The sequence below is a fragment of the Eubalaena glacialis genome, chromosome 16 (genome assembly GCF_028564815.1).
Source record: "Eubalaena glacialis isolate mEubGla1 chromosome 16, mEubGla1.1.hap2.+ XY, whole genome shotgun sequence".
In the NCBI taxonomy this organism is placed as follows: domain Eukaryota; kingdom Metazoa; phylum Chordata; class Mammalia; order Artiodactyla; family Balaenidae; genus Eubalaena; species Eubalaena glacialis.
In genome coordinates, this window is record NC_083731.1 from 50,234,449 (window position 1) to 50,256,873 (window position 22,425).

Here is a 22,425-nt window from a genome sequence, read left to right on the forward strand (position 1 = left end):
GAAAACTAGCCTTGTGCCATCAGTCTCTACTTTCTAGGTTGACACGCAGCATACACGCAGGAGCAGAGCTTCCTGGTTCTACGCAGTGTTCTGGTACTGAAACGGGTGCTGAAGCAAGGCCCCTAGGAGTGTTGAAAAGCTTACTACCTTGAAACTAAAGCAGAACAACGATGAAGGCCTCATGGAGCTGCTGCACGCCTCTCGTTTTGCAAGGATAATCAGGGCCTTACTTCGAAGCTTGGGCTCACGTTGACTTTCACTTTAGGTATAGCGCAGAGCAGGGTGAGCTTCCAACAAGGAACTGGAAACCCAAGGTTTCTTAGGAGAAAACTCATTTTCTTCTCAGAACCATGCCGGCAGTGAGGAAAACCCCGGCAACAACAATGCTTTTCAGGTAGCTTCGAGGCCGCATGAACGGAGCTTTCATAATGGGAAAAGAAGCCTTATGCCATCAGTCTCCAATTTCTAGGTTGACACGCAGCATACACGCAGGACCAGAGCTTACTGTCTCTACGCAGTGTTCTGGTACCGAAACGGTTGCTTAAGCAAAGTCCCTAGGAGTCTTGGAAAGCTTACTACCGTGAAACTAAAGCAGAACAGCGATGAAGGCCTCATGGAGCTGCTGCACGCCTCCCGTTTTGCCAGCATAATCAGGGCCTTACTTCGAGGCTAGTGCTCACATTGACTTTCACGTTTGGTATAGAGCAGAGCAGGGTGAGCTTCCAACTAGGAACTGGAAGCACAAGGTTTCTTTCGAGAAAACTCATTTTCTTCTATGTGCCATGCCGGCTGTAAGTAAAAGCACGGTAACAACAGTGTTTTGCAGGAAGCTTCGAGGCAGCATGAATCGAGCTTTCAAAACGGAAAAACAAGCCTTGTGCCATTAGTCTCTAATTTCTAGGTTGACACGCAGCATACACGCAGGAGCAGAGCTTCCTGGTTCTACGCAGTGTTCTGGTACTGAAACGGGTGCTGAAGCAAGTCCGCTAGGAGTGTTGAAAAGCTTACTACCTTGAAACTAAAGCAGAACAACGATGAAGGCCTCATGGAGCTGCTGCACGCCTCTCGTTTTGCAAGGATAATCAGGGCCTTACTTCGAAGCTTGGGCTCACGTTGACTTTCACTTTAGGTATAGCGCAGAGCAGGCTGAGCTTCCAACAAGGAACTGGAAACCCAAGGTTTCTTAGGAGAAAACTCATTTTCTTCTCAGAACCATGCCGGCAGTGAGGAAAACCCCGGCAACAACAATGCTTTTCAGGTAGCTTCGAGGCCGCATGAACGGAGCTTTCATAATGGGAAAAGAAGCCTTATGCCATCAGTCTCCAATTTCTAGGTTGACACGCAGCATACACGCAGGACCAGAGCTTACTGTCTCTACGCAGTGTTCTGGTACCGAAACGGTTGCTTAAGCAAAGTCCCTAGGAACGTTGGAAAGCTTACTACCGTGAAACTAAAGCAGAACAGCGATGAAGGCCTCATGGAGCTGCTGCTCGCCTCCCGTTTTGCCAGCATAATCAGGGCCTTACTTCGAGGCTAGTGCTCACATTGACTTTCACGTTTGGTATAGAGCAGAGCAGGGTGAGCTTCCAACTAGGAACTGGAAGCACAAGGTTTCTTTCGAGAAAACTCATTTTCTTCTATGAACCATGCCGGCTGTAAGTAAAAGCACGGTAACAACAGTGCTTTTCAGGGAGCTTCGGGGCCGCATCAACGGATCTTTCATTATGGGAAAACTAGCCTTGTGCCATCAGTCTCTACTTTCTAGGTTGACACGCAGCATACACGCAGGAGCAGAGCTTCCTGGTTCTACGCAGTGTTCTGGTACTGAAACGCGTCCTGAAGCAAGGCCCCTAGGAGTGTTGAAAAGCTTACTACCTTAAAACTAAAGCAGAACAACGATGAAGGCCTCATGGAGCTGCTGCACGCCTCTCGTTTTGCAAGGATAATCAGGGCCTTACTTCGAAGCTTGGGCTCACGTTGACTTTCACTTTAGGTATAGCGCAGAGCAGGGTGAGCTTCCAACTAGGAACTGGAAGCACAAGGTTTCTTTCGAGAAAACTCATTTTCTTTTATGAACCATGCCGGCTGTAAGTAAAAGCACGGTAACAACAGTGCTTTTCAGGGAGCGTCGGGGCCGCATCAACGGATCTTTCATTATGGGAAAACAAGCCTTGTGCCATCAGTCTCTACTTTGTAGGTTGACACGCAGCATACACGCAGGAGCAGAGCTTCCTGGTTCTACGCAGTGTTCTGGTACTGAAACGGGTGCTGAAGCAAGTCCGCTAGGAGTGTTGAAAAGCTTACTACCTTGAAACTAAAGCAGAACAACGATGAAGGCCTCATGGAGCTGCTGCACGCCTCTCGTTTTGCAAGGATAATCAGGGCCTTACTTCGAAGCTTGGGCTCACGTTGACTTTGATTTTAGGTATAGCGCAGAGCAGGGTGAGCTTCCAACATGGAACTGGAAACCCAAGGTTTCTTAGGAGAAAGCTCATTTTCTTCTCAGAACCATGCCGGCAGTGAGGAAAACCCCGGCAACAACAATGCTTTTCAGGTAGCTTCGAGGCCGCATGAACGGAGCTTTCATAATGGGAAAAGAAGCCTTATGCCATCAGTCTCTAATTTCTAGGTTGACACGCAGCATACACGCAGGACCAGAGCTTACTGTCTCTACGCAGTGTTCTGGTACCGAAACGGTTGCCTAAGCAAAGTCCCTAGGAACGTTGGAAAGCTTACTACCGTGAAACTAAAGCAGAACAGCGATGAAGGCCTCAGGGAGCTGCTGCACGCCTCCCGTTTTGCCAGCATAATCAGGGCCTTACTTCGAGGCTAGTGCTCACATTGACTTTCACGTTTGGTATAGAGCAGAGCAGGGTGAGCTTCCAACTAGGAACTGGAAGCACAAGGTTTCTTTCGAGAAAACTCATTTTCTTCTATGTGCCATGCCGGCTGTAAGTAAAAGCACGGTAACAACAGTGCTTTTCAGGGAGCTTCGGGGCCGCATCAACGGAGCTTTCATTATGGGAAAACTAGCCTTGTGCCATCAGTCTCTAATTTCTAGGTTGACACGCAGCATACACGCAGGAGCAGAGCTTCCTGGTTCTACGCAGTGTTCTGGTACTGAATCGGGTCCTGAAGCAAGGCCCCTAGGAGTGTTGAAAAGCTTACTACCTTGAAACTAAAGCAGAACAACGATGAAGGCCTCATGGAGCTGCTGCACGCCTCTCGTTTTACAAGGGTAATCAGGGCCTTACTTCGAAGCTTGGGCTCACGTTGACTTTCACTTTAGGTATAGCGCAGAGCAGGGTGAGCTTCCAACAAGGAACTGGAAACCCAAGGTTTTTAGGAGAAAACTCATTTTCTTCTCAGAACCATGCCGGCAGTGAGGAAAACCCCGGCAACAACAATGCTTTTCAGGTAGCTTCGAGGCCGCATGAACGGAGCTTTCATAATGGGAAAAGAAGCCTTATGCCATCAGTCTCCAATTTCTAGGTTGACACGCAGCATACACGCAGGACCAGAGCTTACTGTCTCTACGCAGTGTTCTGGTACCGAAACGGTTGCTTAAGCAAAGTCCCTAGGAGTCTTGGAAAGCTTACTACCGTGAAACTAAAGCAGAACAGCGATGAAGGCCTCATGGAGCTGCTGCACGCCTCCTGTTTTGCCAGCATAATCAGGGCCTTACTTCGAGGCTAGTGCTCACATTGACTTTCACGTTTGGTATAGAGCAGAGCAGGGTGAGCTTCCAACTAGGAACTGGAAGCACAAGGTTTCTTTCGAGAAAACTCATTTTCTTCTATGAACCATGCCGGCTGTAAGTAAAAGCACGGTAACAACAGTGCTTTTCAGGTAGCTTCGGGGCCGCATCAACGGATCTTTCATTATGGGAAAACTAGCCTTGTGCCATCAGTCTCTACTTTCTAGGTTGACACGCAGCATACACGCAGGAGCAGAGCTTCCTGGTTCTACGCAGTGTTCTGGTACTGAAACGGGTCCTGAAGCAAGGCCCCTAGGAGTGTTGAAAAGCTTACTACCTTGAAACTAAAGCAGAACAACGATGAAGGCCTCATGGAGCTGCTGCACGCCTCTCGTTTTGCAAGGATAATCAGGGCCTTACTTCGAAGCTTGGGCTCACGTTGACTTTCACTTTAGGTATAGCGCAGAGCAGGCTGAGCTTCCAACAAGGAACTGGAAACCCAAGGTTTCTTAGGAGAAAACTCATTTTCTTCTCAGAACCATGCCGGCAGTGAGGAAAACCCCGGCAACAACAATGCTTTTCAGGTAGCTTCGAGGCCGCATGAACGGAGCTTTCATAATGGGAAAAGAAGCCTTATGCCATCAGTCTCCAATTTCTAGGTTGACACGCAGCATACACGCAGGACCAGAGCTTACTGTCTCTACGCAGTGTTCTGGTACCGAAACGGTTGCTTCAGCAAAGTCCCTAGGACCGTTGGAAAGCTTACTACCGTGAAACTAAAGCAGAACAGCGATGAAGGCCTCATGGAGCTGCTGCACGCCTCCCGTTTTGCCAGCATAATCAGGGCCTTACTTCGAGGCTAGTGCTCACATTGACTTTCACGTTTGGTATAGAGCAGAGCAGGGTGAGCTTCCAACTAGGAACTGGAAGCACAAGGTTTCTTTCGAGAAAACTCATTTTCTTCTATGTGCCATGCCGGCTGTAAGTAAAAGCACGGTAACAACAGTGCTTTGCAGGAAGCTTCGGGGCCGCATCAACGGAGCTTTCATAATGGGAAAACTAGCCTTGTGCCATCAGTCTCTACTTTCTAGGTTGACACGCAGCATACACGCAGGAGCAGAGCTTCCTGGTTCTACGCAGTGTTCTGGTACTGAAACGGGTGCTGAAGCAAGGCCCCTAGGAGTGTTGAAAAGCTTACTACCTTGAAACTAAAGCAGAACAACGATGAAGGCCTCATGGAGCTGCTGCACGCCTCTCGTTTTGCAAGGATAATCAGGGCCTTACTTCGAAGCTTGGGCTCACGTTGACTTTCACTTTAGGTATAGCGCAGAGCAGGGTGAGCTTCCAACAAGGAACTGGAAACCCAAGGTTTCTTAGGAGAAAACTCATTTTCTTCTCAGAACCATGCCGGCAGTGAGGAAAACCCCGGCAACAACAATGCTTTTCAGGTAGCTTCGAGGCCGCATGAACGGAGCTTTCATAATGGGAAAAGAAGCCTTATGCCATCAGTCTCCAATTTCTAGGTTGACACGCAGCATACACGCAGGACCAGAGCTTACTGTCTCTACGCAGTGTTCTGGTACCGAAACGGTTGCTTAAGCAAAGTCCCTAGGAACGTTGGAAAGCTTACTACCGTGAAACTAAAGCAGAACAGCGATGAAGGCCTCATGGAGCTGCTGCTCGCCTCCCGTTTTGCCAGCATAATCAGGGCCTTACTTCGAGGCTAGTGCTCACATTGACTTTCACGTTTGGTATAGAGCAGAGCAGGGTGAGCTTCCAACTAGGAACTGGAAGCACAAGGTTTCTTTCGAGAAAACTCATTTTCTTCTATGAACCATGCCGGCTGTAAGTAAAAGCACGGTAACAACAGTGCTTTTCAGGGAGCTTCGGGGCCGCATCAACGGATCTTTCATTATGGGAAAACTAGCCTTGTGCCATCAGTCTCTACTTTCTAGGTTGACACGCAGCATACACGCAGGAGCAGAGCTTCCTGGTTCTACGCAGTGTTCTGGTACTGAAACGCGTCCTGAAGCAAGGCCCCTAGGAGTGTTGAAAAGCTTACTACCTTGAAACTAAAGCAGAACAACGATGAAGGCCTCATGGAGCTGCTGCACGCCTCTCGTTTTGCAAGGATAATCAGGGCCTTACTTCGAAGCTTGGGCTCACGTTGACTTTCACTTTAGGTATAGCGCAGAGCAGGGTGAGCTTCCAACTAGGAACTGGAAGCACAAGGTTTCTTTCGAGAAAACTCATTTTCTTTTATGAACCATGCCGGCTGTAAGTAAAAGCACGGTAACAACAGTGCTTTTCAGGGAGCGTCGGGGCCGCATCAACGGATCTTTCATTATGGGAAAACAAGCCTTGTGCCATCAGTCTCTACTTTGTAGGTTGACACGCAGCATACACGCAGGAGGAGAGCTTCCTGGTTCTACGCAGTGTTCTGGTACTGAAACGGGTGCTGAAGCAAGTCCGCTAGGAGTGTTGAAAAGCTTACTACCTTGAAACTAAAGCAGAACAACGATGAAGGCCTCATGGAGCTGCTGCACGCCTCTCGTTTTGCAAGGATAATCAGGGCCTTACTTCGAAGCTTGGGCTCACGTTGACTTTGATTTTAGGTATAGCGCAGAGCAGGGTGAGCTTCCAACATGGAACTGGAAACCCAAGGTTTCTTAGGAGAAAGCTCATTTTCTTCTCAGAACCATGCCGGCAGTGAGGAAAACCCCGGCAACAACAATGCTTTTCAGGTAGCTTCGAGGCCGCATGAACGGAGCTTTCATAATGGGAAAAGAAGCCTTATGCCATCAGTCTCTAATTTCTAGGTTGACACGCAGCATACACGCAGGACCAGAGCTTACTGTCTCTACGCAGTGTTCTGGTACCGAAACGGTTGCCTAAGCAAAGTCCCTAGGAACGTTGGAAAGCTTACTACCGTGAAACTAAAGCAGAACAGCGATGAAGGCCTCAGGGAGCTGCTGCACGCCTCCCGTTTTGCCAGCATAATCAGGGCCTTACTTCGAGGCTAGTGCTCACATTGACTTTCACGTTTGGTATAGAGCAGAGCAGGGTGAGCTTCCAACTAGGAACTGGAAGCACAAGGTTTCTTTCGAGAAAACTCATTTTCTTCTATGTGCCATGCCGGCTGTAAGTAAAAGCACGGTAACAACAGTGCTTTTCAGGGAGCTTCGGGGCCGCATCAACGGAGCTTTCATTATGGGAAAACTAGCCTTGTGCCATCAGTCTCTAATTTCTAGGTTGACACGCAGCATACACGCAGGAGCAGAGCTTCCTGGTTCTACGCAGTGTTCTGGTACTGAATCGGGTCCTGAAGCAAGGCCCCTAGGAGTGTTGAAAAGCTTACTACCTTGAAACTAAAGCAGAACAACGATGAAGGCCTCATGGAGCTGCTGCACGCCTCTCGTTTTACAAGGGTAATCAGGGCCTTACTTCGAAGCTTGGGCTCACGTTGACTTTCACTTTAGGTATAGCGCAGAGCAGGGTGAGCTTCCAACAAGGAACTGGACACCCAAGGTTTTTAGGAGAAAACTCATTTTCTTCTCAGAACCATGCCGGCAGTGAGGAAAACCCCGGCAACAACAATGCTTTTCAGGTAGCTTCGAGGCCGCATGAACGGAGCTTTCATAATGGGAAAAGAAGCCTTATGCCATCAGTCTCCAATTTCTAGGTTGACACGCAGCATACACGCAGGACCAGAGCTTACTGTCTCTACGCAGTGTTCTGGTACCGAAACGGTTGCTTAAGCAAAGTCCCTAGGAGTCTTGGAAAGCTTACTACCGTGAAACTAAAGCAGAACAGCGATGAAGACCTCATGGAGCTGCTGCACGCCTCCTGTTTTGCCAGCATAATCAGGGCCTTACTTCGAGGCTAGTGCTCACATTGACTTTCACGTTTGGTATAGAGCAGAGCAGGGTGAGCTTCCAACTAGGAACTGGAAGCACAAGGTTTCTTTCGAGAAAACTCATTTTCTTCTATGAACCATGCCGGCTGTAAGTAAAAGCACGGTAACAACAGTGCTTTTCAGGTAGCTTCGGGGCCGAATCAACGGATCTTTCATTATGGGAAAACTAGCCTTGTGCCATCAGTCTCTACTTTCTAGGTTGACACGCAGCATACACGCAGGAGCAGAGCTTCCTGGTTCTACGCAGTGTTCTGGTACTGAAACGGGTCCTGAAGCAAGGCCCCTAGGAGTGTTGAAAAGCTTACTACCTTGAAACTAAAGCAGAACAACGATGAAGGCCTCATGGAGCTGCTGCACGCCTCTCGTTTTGCAAGGATAATCAGGGCCTTACTTCGAAGCTTGGGCTCACGTTGACTTTCACTTTAGGTATAGCGCAGAGCAGGGTGAGCTTCCAACAAGGAACTGGAAACCCAAGGTTTCTTAGGAGAAAACTCATTTTCTTCTCAGAACCATGCCGGCAGTGAGGAAAACCCCGGCAACAACAATGCTTTTCAGGTAGCTTCGAGGCCGCATGAACGGAGCTTTCATAATGGGAAAAGAAGCCTTATGCCATCAGTCTCCAATTTCTAGGTTGACACGCAGCATACACGCAGGACCAGAGCTTACTGTCTCTACGCAGTGTTCTGGTACCGAAACGGTTGCCTAAGCAAAGTCCCTAGGAACGTTGGAAAGCTTACTACCGTGAAACTAAATCAGAACAGCGATGAAGGCCTCATGGAGCTGCTGCACGCCTCCCGTTTTGCCAGCATAATCAGGGCCTTACTTCGAGGCTAGTGCTCACATTGACTTTCACGTTTGGTATAGAGCAGAGCAGGGTGAGCTTCCAACTAGGAACTGGAAGCACAAGGTTTCTTTCGAGAAAACTCATTTTCTTCTATGTGCCATGGCGGCTGTAAGTAAAAGCACGGTAACAACAGTGTTTTGCAGGAAGCTTCGAGGCAGCATGAATCGAGCTTTCAAAACGGAAAAACAAGCCTTGTGCCATCAGTCTCTACTTTCTAGGTTGACACGCAGCATACACGCAGGAGCAGAGCTTCCTGGTTCTACGCAGTGTTCTGGTACTGAAACGGGTGCTGAAGCAAGTACGCTAGGAGTGTTGAAAAGCTTACTAGCTTGAAACTAAAGCAGAACAACGATGAAGGCCTCATGGAGCTGCTGCACGCCTCTCGTTTTGCAAGGATAATCAGGGCCTTACTTCGAAGCTTGGGCTCACGTTGACTTTGATTTTAGGTATAGCGCAGAGCAGGGTGAGCTTCCAACATGGAACTGGAAACCCAAGGTTTCTTAGGAGAAAACTCATTTTCTTCTCAGAACCATGCCGGCAGTGAGGAAAACCCCGGCAACAACAATGCTTTTCAGGTAGCTTCGAGGCCGCATGAACGGAGCTTTCATAATGGGAAAAGAAGCCTTATGCCATCAGTCTCTAATTTCTAGGTTGACACGCAGCATACACGCAGGACCAGAGCTTACTGTCTCTACGCAGTGTTCTGGTACCGAAACGGTTGCTTAAGCAAAGTCCCTAGGAACGTTGGAAAGCTTACTACCGTGAAACTAAAGCAGAACAGCGATGAAGGCCTCATGGAGCTGCTGCTCGCCTCCCGTTTTGCCAGCATAATCAGGGCCTTACTTCGAGGCTAGTGCTCACATTGACTTTCACGTTTGGTATAGAGCAGAGCAGGGTGAGCTTCCAACTAGGAACTGGAAGCACAAGGTTTCTTTCGAGAAAACTCATTTTCTTCTATGAACCATGCCGGCTGTAAGTAAAAGCACGGTAACAACAGTGCTTTTCAGGGAGCTTCGGGGCCGCATCAACGGATCTTTCATTATGGGAAAACTAGCCTTGTGCCATCAGTCTCTACTTTCTAGGTTGACACGCAGCATACACGCAGGAGCAGAGCTTCCTGGTTCTACGCAGTGTTCTGGTACTGAAACGGGTGCTGAAGCAAGGCCCCTAGGAGTGTTGAAAAGCTTACTACCTTGAAACTAAAGCAGAACAACGATGAAGGCCTCATGGAGCTACTGCACGCCTCTCGTTTTACAAGGGTAATCAGGGCCTTACTTCGAAGCTTGGGCTCACGTTGACTTTCACTTTAGGTATAGCGCAGAGCAGGGTGAGCTTCCAACAAGGAACTGGAAACCCAAGGTTTTTAGGAGAAAACTCATTTTCTTCTCAGAACCATGCCGGCAGTAGGAAAACCCCGGCAACAACAATGCTTTTCAGGTAGCTTCGAGGCCGCATGAACGGAGCTTTCATAATGGGAAAAGAAGCCTTATGCCATCAGTCTCCAATTTCTAGGTTGACACGCAGCATACACGCAGGACCAGAGCTTACTGTCTCTACGCAGTGTTCTGGTACCGAAACGGTTGCTTAAGCAAAGTCCCTAGGAACGTTGGAAAGCTTACTACCGTGAAACTAAAGCAGAACAGCGATGAAGGCCTCATGGAGCTGCTGCTCGCCTCCCGTTTTGCCAGCATAATCAGGGCCTTACTTCGAGGCTAGTGCTCACATTGACTTTCACGTTTGGTATAGAGCAGAGCAGGGTGAGCTTCCAACTAGGAACTGGAAGCACAAGGTTTCTTTCGAGAAAACTCATTTTCTTCTATGAACCATGCCGGCTGTAAGTAAAAGCACGGTAACAACAGTGCTTTTAAGGGAGCTTCGGGGCCGCATCAACGGATCTTTCATTATGGGAAAACTAGCCTTGTGCCATCAGTCTCTAATTTCTAGGTTGACACGCAACATACACGCAGGAGCAGAGCTTCCTGGTTCTACGCAGTGTTCTGGTACTGAAACGGGTGCTGAAGCAAGGCCCCTAGGAGTGTTGAAAAGCTTACTACCTTGAAACTAAAGCAGAACAACGATGAAGGCCTCATGGAGCTGCTGCACGCCTCTCGTTTTACAAGGGTAATCAGGGCCTTACTTCGAAGCTTGGGCTCACGTTGACTTTCACTTTAGGTATAGCGCAGAGCAGGGTGAGCTTCCAACAAGGAACTGGAAACCCAAGGTTTTTAGGAGAAAACTCATTTTCTTCTCAGAACCATGCCGGCAGTAGGAAAACCCCGGCAACAACAATGCTTTTCAGGTAGCTTCGAGGCCGCATGAACGGAGCTTTCATAATGGGAAAAGAAGCCTTATGCCATCAGTCTCCAATTTCTAGGTTGACACGCAGCATACACGCAGGACCAGAGCTTACTGTCTCTACGCAGTGTTCTGGTACCGAAACGGTTGCTTAAGCAAAGTCCCTAGGAGTCTTGGAAAGCTTACTACCGTGAAACTAAAGCAGAACAGCGATGAAGGCCTCATGGAGCTGCTGCACGCCTCCCGTTTTGCCAGCATAATCAGGGCCTTACTTCGAGGCTAGTGCTCACATTGACTTTCACGTTTGGTATAGAGCAGAGCAGGGTGAGCTTCCAACTAGGAACTGGAAGCACAAGGTTTCTTTCGAGAAAACTCATTTTCTTCTATGAACCATGCCGGCTGTAAGTAAAAGCACGGTAACAACAGTGCTTTTCAGGTAGCTTCGGGGCCGCATCAACGGATCTTTCATTATGGGAAAACTAGCCTTGTGCCATCAGTCTCTACTTTCTAGGTTGACACGCAGCATACACGCAGGAGCAGAGCTTCCTGGTTCTACGCAGTGTTCTGGTACTGAAACGGGTCCTGAAGCAAGGCCCCTAGGAGTGTTGAAAAGCTTACTACCTTGAAACTAAAGCAGAACAACGATGAAGGCCTCATGGAGCTGCTGCACGCCTCTCGTTTTGCAAGGATAATCAGGGACTTACTTCGAAGCTTGGGCTCACGTTGACTTTCACTTTAGGTATAGCGCAGAGCAGGGTGAGCTTCCAACAAGGAACTGGAAACCCAAGGTTTCTTAGGAGAAAACTCATTTTCTTCTCAGAACCATGCCGGCAGTGAGGAAAACCCCGGCAACAACAATGCTTTCCAGGTAGCTTCGAGGCCGCATGAACGGAGCTTTCATAATGGGAAAAGAAGCCTTATGCCATCAGTCTCCAATTTCTAGGTTGACACGCAGCATACACGCAGGACCAGAGCTTACTGTCTCTACGCAGTGTTCTGATACCGAAACGGTTGCTTCAGCAAAGTCCCTAGGACCGTTGGAAAGCTTACTACCGTGAAACTAAAGCAGAACAGCGATGAAGGCCTCATGGAGCTGCTGCTCGCCTCCCGTTTTGCCAGCATAATCAGGGCCTTACTTCGAGGCTAGTGCTCACATTGACTTTCACGTTTGGTATAGAGTAGAGCAGGGTGAGCTTCCAACTAGGAACTGGAAGCACAAGGTTTCTTTCGAGAAAACTCATTTTCTTCTATGAACCATGCCGGCTGTAAGTAAAAGCACGGTAACAACAGTGCTTTTCAGGGAGCGTCGGGGCCGCATCAACGGATCTTTCATTATGGGAAAACAAGCCTTGTGCCATCAGTCTCTACTTTCTAGGTTGACACGCAGCATACACGCAGGAGCAGAGCTTCCTGGTTCTACGCAGTGTTCTGGTACTGAAACGGGTGCTGAAGCAAGTCCGCTAGGAGTGTTGAAAAGCTTACTACCTTGAAACTAAAGCAGAACAACGATGAAGGCCTCATGGAGCTGCTGCACGCCTCTCGTTTTGCAAGGATAATCAGGGCCTTACTTCGAAGCTTGGGCTCACGTTGACTTTGATTTTAGGTATAGCGCAGAGCAGGGTGAGCTTCCAACATGGAACTGGAAACCCAAGGTTTCTTAGGAGAAAGCTCATTTTCTTCTCAGAACCATGCCGGCAGTGAGGAAAACCCCGGCAACAACAATGCTTTTCAGGTAGCTTCGAGGCCGCATGAACGGAGCTTTCATAATGGGAAAAGAAGCCTTATGCCATCAGTCTCTAATTTCTAGGTTGACACGCAGCATACACGCAGGACCAGAGCTTACTGTCTCTACGCAGTGTTCTGGTACCGAAACGGTTGCTTAAGCAAAGTCCCGAGGAACGTTGGAAAGCTTACTACCGTGAAACTAAAGCAGAACAGCGATGAAGGCCTCATGGAGCTGCTGCTCGCCTCCCGTTTTGCCAGCATAATCAGGGCCTTACTTCGAGGCTAGTGCTCACATTGACTTTTACGTTTGGTATAGAGCAGAGCAGGGTGAGCTTCCAACTAGGAACTGGAAGCACAAGGTTTCTTTCGAGAAAACTCATTTTCTTCTATGAACCATGCCGGCTGTAAGTAAAAGCACGGTAACAACAGTGCTTTTCAGGGAGCTTCGGGGCCGCATCAACGGAGCTTTCATTATGGGAAAACTAGCCTTGTGCCATCAGTCTCTAATTTCTAGGTTGACACGCAGCATACACGCAGGAGCAGAGCTTCCTGGTTCTACGCAGTGTTCTGGTACTGAAACGGGTCCTGAAGCAAGGCCCCTAGGAGTGTTGAAAAGCTTACTAGCTTGAAACTAAAGCAGAACAACGATGAAGGCCTCATGGAGCTGCTGCACGCCTCTCGTTTTACAAGGGTAATCAGGGCCTTACTTCGAAGCTTGGGCTCACGTTGACTTTCACTTTAGGTATAGCGCAGAGCAGGGTGAGCTTCCAACAAGGAACTGGAAACCCAAGGTTTTTAGGAGAAAACTCATTTTCTTCTCAGAACCATGCCGGCAGTGAGGAAAACCCCGGCAACAACAATGCTTTTCAGGTAGCTTCGAGGCCGCATGAACGGAGCTTTCATAATGGGAAAAGAAGCCTTATGCCATCAGTCTCCAATTTCTAGGTTGACACGCAGCATACACGCAGGACCAGAGCTTACTGTCTCTACGCAGTGTTCTGGTACCGAAACGGTTGCTTAAGCAAAGTCCCTAGGAGTCTTGGAAAGCTTACTACCGTGAAACTAAAGCAGAACAGCGATGAAGGCCTCATGGAGCTGCTGCACGCCTCCCGTTTTGCCAGCATAATCAGGGCCTTACTTCGAGGCTAGTGCTCACATTGACTTTCACGTTTGGTATAGAGCAGAGCAGGGTGAGCTTCCAACTAGGAACTGGAAGCACAAGGTTTCTTTCGAGAAAACTCATTTTCTTCTATGAACCATGCCGGCTGTAAGTAAAAGCACGGTAACAACAGTGCTTTGCAGGTAGCTTCGGGGCCGCATCAACGGATCTTTCATTATGGGAAAACTAGCCTTGTGCCATCAGTCTCTACTTTCTAGGTTGACACGCAGCATACACGCAGGAGCAGAGCTTCCTGGTTCTACGCAGTGTTCTGGTACTGAAACGGGTCCTGAAGCAAGGCCCCTAGGAGTGTTGAAAAGCTTACTACCTTGAAACTAAAGCAGAACAACGATGAAGGCCTCATGGAGCTGCTGCACGCCTCTCGTTTTGCAAGGATAATCAGGGCCTTACTTCGAAGCTTGGGCTCACGTTGACTTTCACTTTAGGTATAGCGCAGAGCAGGGTGAGCTTCCAACAAGGAACTGGAAACCCAAGGTTTCTTAGGAGAAAACTCATTTTTTCTCAGAACCATGCCGGCAGTGAGGAAAACCCCGGCAACAACAATGCTTTTCAGGTAGCTTCGAGGCCGCATGAACGGAGCTTTCATAATGGGAAAAGAAGCCTTATGCCATCAGTCTCCAATTTCTAGGTTGACACGCAGCATACACGCAGGACCAGAGCTTACTGTCTCTACGCAGTGTTCTGGTACCGAAACGGTTGCTTCAGCAAAGTCCCTAGGACCGTTGTAAAGCTTACTACCGTGAAACTAAAGCAGAACAGCGATGAAGGCCTCATGGAGCTGCTGCACGCCTCCCGTTTTGCCAGCATAATCAGGGCCTTACTTCGAGGCTAGTGCTCACATTGACTTTCACGTTTGGTATAGAGCAGAGCAGGGTGAGCTTCCAACTAGGAACTGGAAGCACAAGGTTTCTTTCGAGAAAACTCATTTTCTTCTATGAACCATGCCGGCTGTAAGTAAAAGCACGGTAACAACAGTGCTTTTCAGGTAGCTTCGGGGCCGCATCAACGGATCTTTCATTATGGGAAAACTAGCCTTGTGCCATCAGTCTCTACTTTCTAGGTTGACACGCAGCATACACGCAGGAGCAGAGCTTCCTGGTTCTACGCAGTGTTCTGGTACTGAAACGCGTCCTGAAGCAAGGCCCCTAGGAGTGTTGAAAAGCTTACTACCTTGAAACTAAAGCAGAACAACGATGAAGGCCTCATGGAGCTGCTGCACGCCTCTCGTTTTGCAAGGATAATCAGGGCCTTACTTCGAAGCTTGGGCTCACGTTGACTTTCACTTTAGGTATAGCGCAGAGCAGGGTGAGCTTCCAACTAGGAACTGGAAGCACAAGGTTTCTTTCGAGAAAACTCATTTTCTTTTATGAACCATGCCGGCTGTAAGTAAAAGCACGGTAACAACAGTGCTTTTCAGGGAGCGTCGGGGCCGCATCAACGGATCTTTCATTATGGGAAAACAAGCCTTGTGCCATCAGTCTCTACTTTGTAGGTTGACACGCAGCATACACGCAGGAGCAGAGCTTCCTGGTTCTACGCAGTGTTCTGGTACTGAAACGGGTGCTGAAGCAAGTCCGCTAGGAGTGTTGAAAAGCTTACTACCTTGAAACTAAAGCAGAACAACGATGAAGGCCTCATGGAGCTGCTGCACGCCTCTCGTTTTGCAAGGATAATCAGGGCCTTACTTCGAAGCTTGGGCTCACGTTGACTTTCACTTTAGGTATAGCGCAGAGCAGGGTGAGCTTCCAACAAGGAACTGGAAACCCAAGGTTTTTAGGAGAAAACTCATTTTCTTCTCAGAACCATGCCGGCAGTGAGGAAAACCCCGGCAACAACAATGCTTTTCAGGTAGCTTCGAGGCCGCATGAACGGAGCTTTCATAATGGGAAAAGAAGCCTTATGCCATCAGTCTCCAATTTCTAGGTTGACACGCAGCATACACGCAGGACCAGAGCTTACTGTCTCTACGCAGTGTTCTGGTACCGAAACGGTTGCTTAAGCAAAGTCCCTAGGAGTCTTGGAAAGCTTACTACCGTGAAACTAAAGCAGAACAGCGATGAAGGCCTCATGGAGCTGCTGCACGCCTCCTGTTTTGCCAGCATAATCAGGGCCTTACTTCGAGGCTAGTGCTCACATTGACTTTCACGTTTGGTATAGAGCAGAGCAGGGTGAGCTTCCAACTAGGAACTGGAAGCACAAGGTTTCTTTCGAGAAAACTCATTTTCTTCTATGAACCATGCCGGCTGTAAGTAAAAGCACGGTAACAACAGTGCTTTTCAGGTAGCTTCGGGGCCGCATCAACGGATCTTTCATTATGGGAAAACTAGCCTTGTGCCATCAGTCTCTACTTTCTAGGTTGACACGCAGCATACACGCAGGAGCAGAGCTTCCTGGTTCTACGCAGTGTTCTGGTACTGAAACGGGTCCTGAAGCAAGGCCCCTAGGAGTGTTGAAAAGCTTACTACCTTGAAACTAAAGCAGAACAACGATGAAGGCCTCATGGAGCTGCTGCACGCCTCTCGTTTTGCAAGGATAATCAGGGCCTTACTTCGAAGCTTGGGCTCACGTTGACTTTCACTTTAGGTATAGCGCAGAGCAGGCTGAGCTTCCAACAAGGAACTGGAAACCCAAGGTTTCTTAGGAGAAAACTCATTTTCTTCTCAGAACCATGCTGGCAGTGAGGAAAACCCCGGCAACAACAATGCTTTTCAGGTAGCTTCGAGGCCGCATGAACGGAGCTTTCATAATGGGAAAAGAAGCCTTATGCCATCAGTCTCCAATTTCTAGGTTGACACGCAGCATACACGCAGGACCAGAGCTTACTGTCTCTACGCAGTGTTCTGGTACCGAAACGGTTGCTTCAGCAAAGTCCCTAGGACCGTTGGAAAGCTTACTACCGTGAAACTAAAGCAGAACAGCGATGAAGGCCTCATGGAGCTGCTGCACGCCTCCCGTTTTGCCAGCATAATCAGGGCCTTACTTCGAGGCTAGTGCTCACATTGACTTTCACGTTTGGTATAGAGCAGAGCAGGGTGAGCTTCCAACTAGGAACTGGAAGCACAAGGTTTCTTTCGAGAAAACTCATTTTCTTCTATGTGCCATGCCGGCTGTAAGTAAAAGCACGGTAACAACAGTGCTTTGCAGGAAGCTTCGGGGCCGCATCAACGGAGCTTTCATAATGGGAAAACTAGCCTTGTGCCATCAGTCTCTACTTTCTAGGTTGACACGCAGCATACACGCAGGAGCAGAGCTTCCTGGTTCTACGCAGTGTTCTGGTACTGAAACGGGTGCTGAAGCAAGGCCCCTAGGAGTGTTGAAAAGCTTACTACCTTGAAACTAAAGCAGAACAACGATGAAGGCCTCATGGAGCTGCTGCACGCCTCTCGTTTTGCAAGGATAATCAGGGCCTTACTTCGAAGCTTGGGCTCACGTTGACTTTCACTTTAGGTATAGCGCAGAGCAGGGTGAGCTTCCAACAAGGAACTGGAAACCCAAGGTTTCTTAGGAGAAAACTCATTTTCTTCTCAGAACCATGCCGGCAGTGAGGAAAACCCCGGCAACAACAATGCTTTTCAGGTAGCTTCGAGGCCGCATGAACGGAGCTTTCATAATGGGAAAAGAAGCCTTATGCCATCAGTCTCCAATTTCTAGGTTGACACGCAGCATACACGCAGGACCAGAGCTTACTGTCTCTACGCAGTGTTCTGGTACCGAAACGGTTGCTTAAGCAAAGTCCCTAGGAGTCTTGGAAAGCTTACTACCGTGAAACTAAAGCAGAACAGCGATGAAGGCCTCATGGAGCTGCTGCACGCCTCCCGTTTTGCCAGCATAATCAGGGCCTTACTTCGAGGCTAGTGCTCACATTGACTTTCACGTTTGGTATAGAGCAGAGCAGGGTGAGCTTCCAACTAGGAACTGGAAGCACAAGGTTTCTTTCGAGAAAACTCATTTTCTTCTATGTGCCATGCCGGCTGTAAGTAAAAGCACGGTAACAACAGTGTTTTGCAGGAAGCTTCGAGGCAGCATGAATCGAGCTTTCAAAACGGAAAAACAAGCCTTGTGCCATTAGTCTCTAATTTCTAGGTTGACACGCAGCATACACGCAGGAGCAGAGCTTCCTGGTTCTACGCAGTGTTCTGGTACTGAAACGGGTGCTGAAGCAAGTCCGCTAGGAGTGTTGAAAAGCTTACTACCTTGAAACTAAAGCAGAACAACGATGAAGGCCTCATGGAGCTGCTGCACGCCTCTCGTTTTGCAAGGATAATCAGGGCCTTACTTCGAAGCTTGGGCTCACGTTGACTTTCACTTTAGGTATAGCGCAGAGCAGGCTGAGCTTCCAACAAGGAACTGGAAACCCAAGGTTTCTTAGGAGAAAACTCATTTTCTTCTCAGAACCATGCCGGCAGTGAGGAAAACCCCGGCAACAACAATGCTTTTCAGGTAGCTTCGAGGCCGCATGAACGGAGCTTTCATAATGGGAAAAGAAGCCTTATGCCATCAGTCTCCAATTTCTAGGTTGACACGCAGCATACACGCAGGACCAGAGCTTACTGTCTCTACGCAGTGTTCTGGTACCGAAACGGTTGCTTAAGCAAAGTCCCTAGGAACGTTGGAAAGCTTACTACCGTGAAACTAAAGCAGAACAGCGATGAAGGCCTCATGGAGCTGCTGCTCGCCTCCCGTTTTGCCAGCATAATCAGGGCCTTACTTCGAGGCTAGTGCTCACATTGACTTTCACGTTTGGTATAGAGCAGAGCAGGGTGAGCTTCCAACTAGGAACTGGAAGCACAAGGTTTCTTTCGAGAAAACTCATTTTCTTCTATGAACCATGCCGGCTGTAAGTAAAAGCACGGTAACAACAGTGCTTTTCAGGGAGCTTCGGGGCCGCATCAACGGATCTTTCATTATGGGAAAACTAGCCTTGTGCCATCAGTCTCTACTTTCTAGGTTGACACGCAGCATACACGCAGGAGCAGAGCTTCCTGGTTCTACGCAGTGTTCTGGTACTGAAACGCGTCCTGAAGCAAGGCCCCTAGGAGTGTTGAAAAGCTTACTACCTTGAAACTAAAGCAGAACAACGATGAAGGCCTCATGGAGCTGCTGCACGCCTCTCGTTTTGCAAGGATAATCAGGGCCTTACTTCGAAGCTTGGGCTCACGTTGACTTTCACTTTAGGTATAGCGCAGAGCAGGGTGAGCTTCCAACTAGGAACTGGAAGCACAAGGTTTCTTTCGAGAAAACTCATTTTCTTTTATGAACCATGCCGGCTGTAAGTAAAAGCACGGTAACAACAGTGCTTTTCAGGGAGCGTCGGGGCCGCATCAACGGATCTTTCATTATGGGAAAACAAGCCTTGTGCCATCAGTCTCTACTTTGTAGGTTGACACGCAGCATACACGCAGGAGCAGAGCTTCCTGGTTCTACGCAGTGTTCTGGTACTGAAACGGGTGCTGAAGCAAGTCCGCTAGGAGTGTTGAAAAGCTTACTACCTTGAAACTAAAGCAGAACAACGATGAAGGCCTCATGGAGCTGCTGCACGCCTCTCGTTTTGCAAGGATAATCAGGGCCTTACATCGAAGCTTGGGCTCACGTTGACTTTGATTTTAGGTATAGCGCAGAGCAGGGTGAGCTTCCAACATGGAACTGGAAACCCAAGGTTTCTTAGGAGAAAGCTCATTTTCTTCTCAGAACCATGCCGGCAGTGAGGAAAACCCCGGCAACAACAATGCTTTTCAGGTAGCTTCGAGGCCGCATGAACGGAGCTTTCATAATGGGAAAAGAAGCCTTATGCCATCAGTCTCTAATTTCTAGGTTGACACGCAGCATACACGCAGGACCAGAGCTTACTGTCTCTACGCAGTGTTCTGGTACCGAAACGGTTGCCTAAGCAAAGTCCCTAGGAACGTTGGAAAGCTTACTACCGTGAAACTAAAGCAGAACAGCGATGAAGGCCTCAGGGAGCTGCTGCACGCCTCCCGTTTTGCCAGCATAATCAGGGCCTTACTTCGAGGCTAGTGCTCACATTGACTTTCACGTTTGGTATAGAGCAGAGCAGGGTGAGCTTCCAACTAGGAACTGGAAGCACAAGGTTTCTTTCGAGAAAACTCATTTTCTTCTATGTGCCATGCCGGCTGTAAGTAAAAGCACGGTAACAACAGTGCTTTTCAGGGAGCTTCGGGGCCGCATCAACGGAGCTTTCATTATGGGAAAACTAGCCTTGTGCCATCAGTCTCTAATTTCTAGGTTGACACGCAGCATACACGCAGGAGCAGAGCTTCCTGGTTCTACGCAGTGTTCTGGTACTGAATCGGGTCCTGAAGCAAGGCCCCTAGGAGTGTTGAAAAGCTTACTACCTTGAAACTAAAGCAGAACAACGATGAAGGCCTCATGGAGCTGCTGCACGCCTCTCGTTTTACAAGGGTAATCAGGGCCTTACTTCGAAGCTTGGGCTCACGTTGACTTTCACTTTAGGTATAGCGCAGAGCAGGGTGAGCTTCCAACAAGGAACTGGAAACCCAAGGTTTTTAGGAGAAAACTCATTTTCTTCTCAGAACCATGCCGGCAGTGAGGAAAACCCCGGCAACAACAATGCTTTTCAGGTAGCTTCGAGGCCGCATGAACGGAGCTTTCATAATGGGAAAAGAAGCCTTATGCCATCAGTCTCCAATTTCTAGGTTGACACGCAGCATACACGCAGGACCAGAGCTTACTGTCTCTACGCAGTGTTCTGGTACCGAAACGGTTGCTTAAGCAAAGTCCCTAGGAGTCTTGGAAAGCTTACTACCGTGAAACTAAAGCAGAACAGCGATGAAGGCCTCATGGAGCTGCTGCACGCCTCCTGTTTTGCCAGCATAATCAGGGCCTTACTTCGAGGCTAGTGCTCACATTGACTTTCACGTTTGGTATAGAGCAGAGCAGGGTGAGCTTCCAACTAGGAACTGGAAGCACAAGGTTTCTTTCGAGAAAACTCATTTTCTTCTATGAACCATGCCGGCTGTAAGTAAAAGCACGGTAACAACAGTGCTTTTCAGGTAGCTTCGGGGCCGCATCAACGGATCTTTCATTATGGGAAAACTAGCCTTGTGCCATCAGTCTCTACTTTCTAGGTTGACACGCAGCATACACGCAGGAGCAGAGCTTCCTGGTTCTACGCAGTGTTCTGGTACTGAAACGGGTCCTGAAGCAAGGCCCCTAGGAGTGTTGAAAAGCTTACTACCTTGAAACTAAAGCAGAACAACGATGAAGGCCTCATGGAGCTGCTGCACGCCTCTCGTTTTGCAAGGATAATCAGGGCCTTACTTCGAAGCTTGGGCTCACGTTGACTTTCACTTTAGGTATAGCGCAGAGCAGGCTGAGCTTCCAACAAGGAACTGGAAACCCAAGGTTTCTTAGGAGAAAACTCATTTTCTTCTCAGAACCATGCCGGCAGTGAGGAAAACCCCGGCAACAACAATGCTTTTCAGGTAGCTTCGAGGCCGCATGAACGGAGCTTTCATAATGGGAAAAGAAGCCTTATGCCATCAGTCTCCAATTTCTAGGTTGACACGCAGCATACACGCAGGACCAGAGCTTACTGTCTCTACGCAGTGTTCTGGTACCGAAACGGTTGCTTCAGCAAAGTCCCTAGGACCGTTGGAAAGCTTACTACCGTGAAACTAAAGCAGAACAGCGATGAAGGCCTCATGGAGCTGCTGCACGCCTCCCGTTTTGCCAGCATAATCAGGGCCTTACTTCGAGGCTAGTGCTCACATTGACTTTCACGTTTGGTATAGAGCAGAGCAGGGTGAGCTTCCAACTAGGAACTGGAAGCACAAGGTTTCTTTCGAGAAAACTCATTTTCTTCTATGTGCCATGCCGGCTGTAAGTAAAAGCACGGTAACAACAGTGCTTTGCAGGAAGCTTCGGGGCCGCATCAACGGAGCTTTCATAATGGGAAAACTAGCCTTGTGCCATCAGTCTCTACTTTCTAGGTTGACACGCAGCATACACGCAGGAGCAGAGCTTCCTGGTTCTACGCAGTGTTCTGGTACTGAAACGGGTGCTGAAGCAAGGCCCCTAGGAGTGTTGAAAAGCTTACTACCTTGAAACTAAAGCAGAACAACGATGAAGGCCTCATGGAGCTGCTGCACGCCTCTCGTTTTGCAAGGATAATCAGGGCCTTACTTCGAAGCTTGGGCTCACGTTGACTTTCACTTTAGGTATAGCGCAGAGCAGGGTGAGCTTCCAACAAGGAACTGGAAACCCAAGGTTTCTTAGGAGAAAACTCATTTTCTTCTCAGAACCATGCCGGCAGTGAGGAAAACCCCGGCAACAACAATGCTTTTCAGGTAGCTTCGAGGCCGCATGAACGGAGCTTTCATAATGGGAAAAGAAGCCTTATGCCATCAGTCTCCAATTTCTAGGTTGACACGCAGCATACACGCAGGACCAGAGCTTACTGTCTCTACGCAGTGTTCTGGTACCGAAACGGTTGCTTAAGCAAAGTCCCTAGGAACGTTGGAAAGCTTACTACCGTGAAACTAAAGCAGAACAGCGATGAAGGCCTCATGGAGCTGCTGCTCGCCTCCCGTTTTGCCAGCATAATCAGGGCCTTACTTCGAGGCTAGTGCTCACATTGACTTTCACGTTTGGTATAGAGCAGAGCAGGGTGAGCTTCCAACTAGGAACTGGAAGCACAAGGTTTCTTTCGAGAAAACTCATTTTCTTCTATGAACCATGCCGGCTGTAAGTAAAAGCACGGTAACAACAGTGCTTTTCAGGGAGCTTCG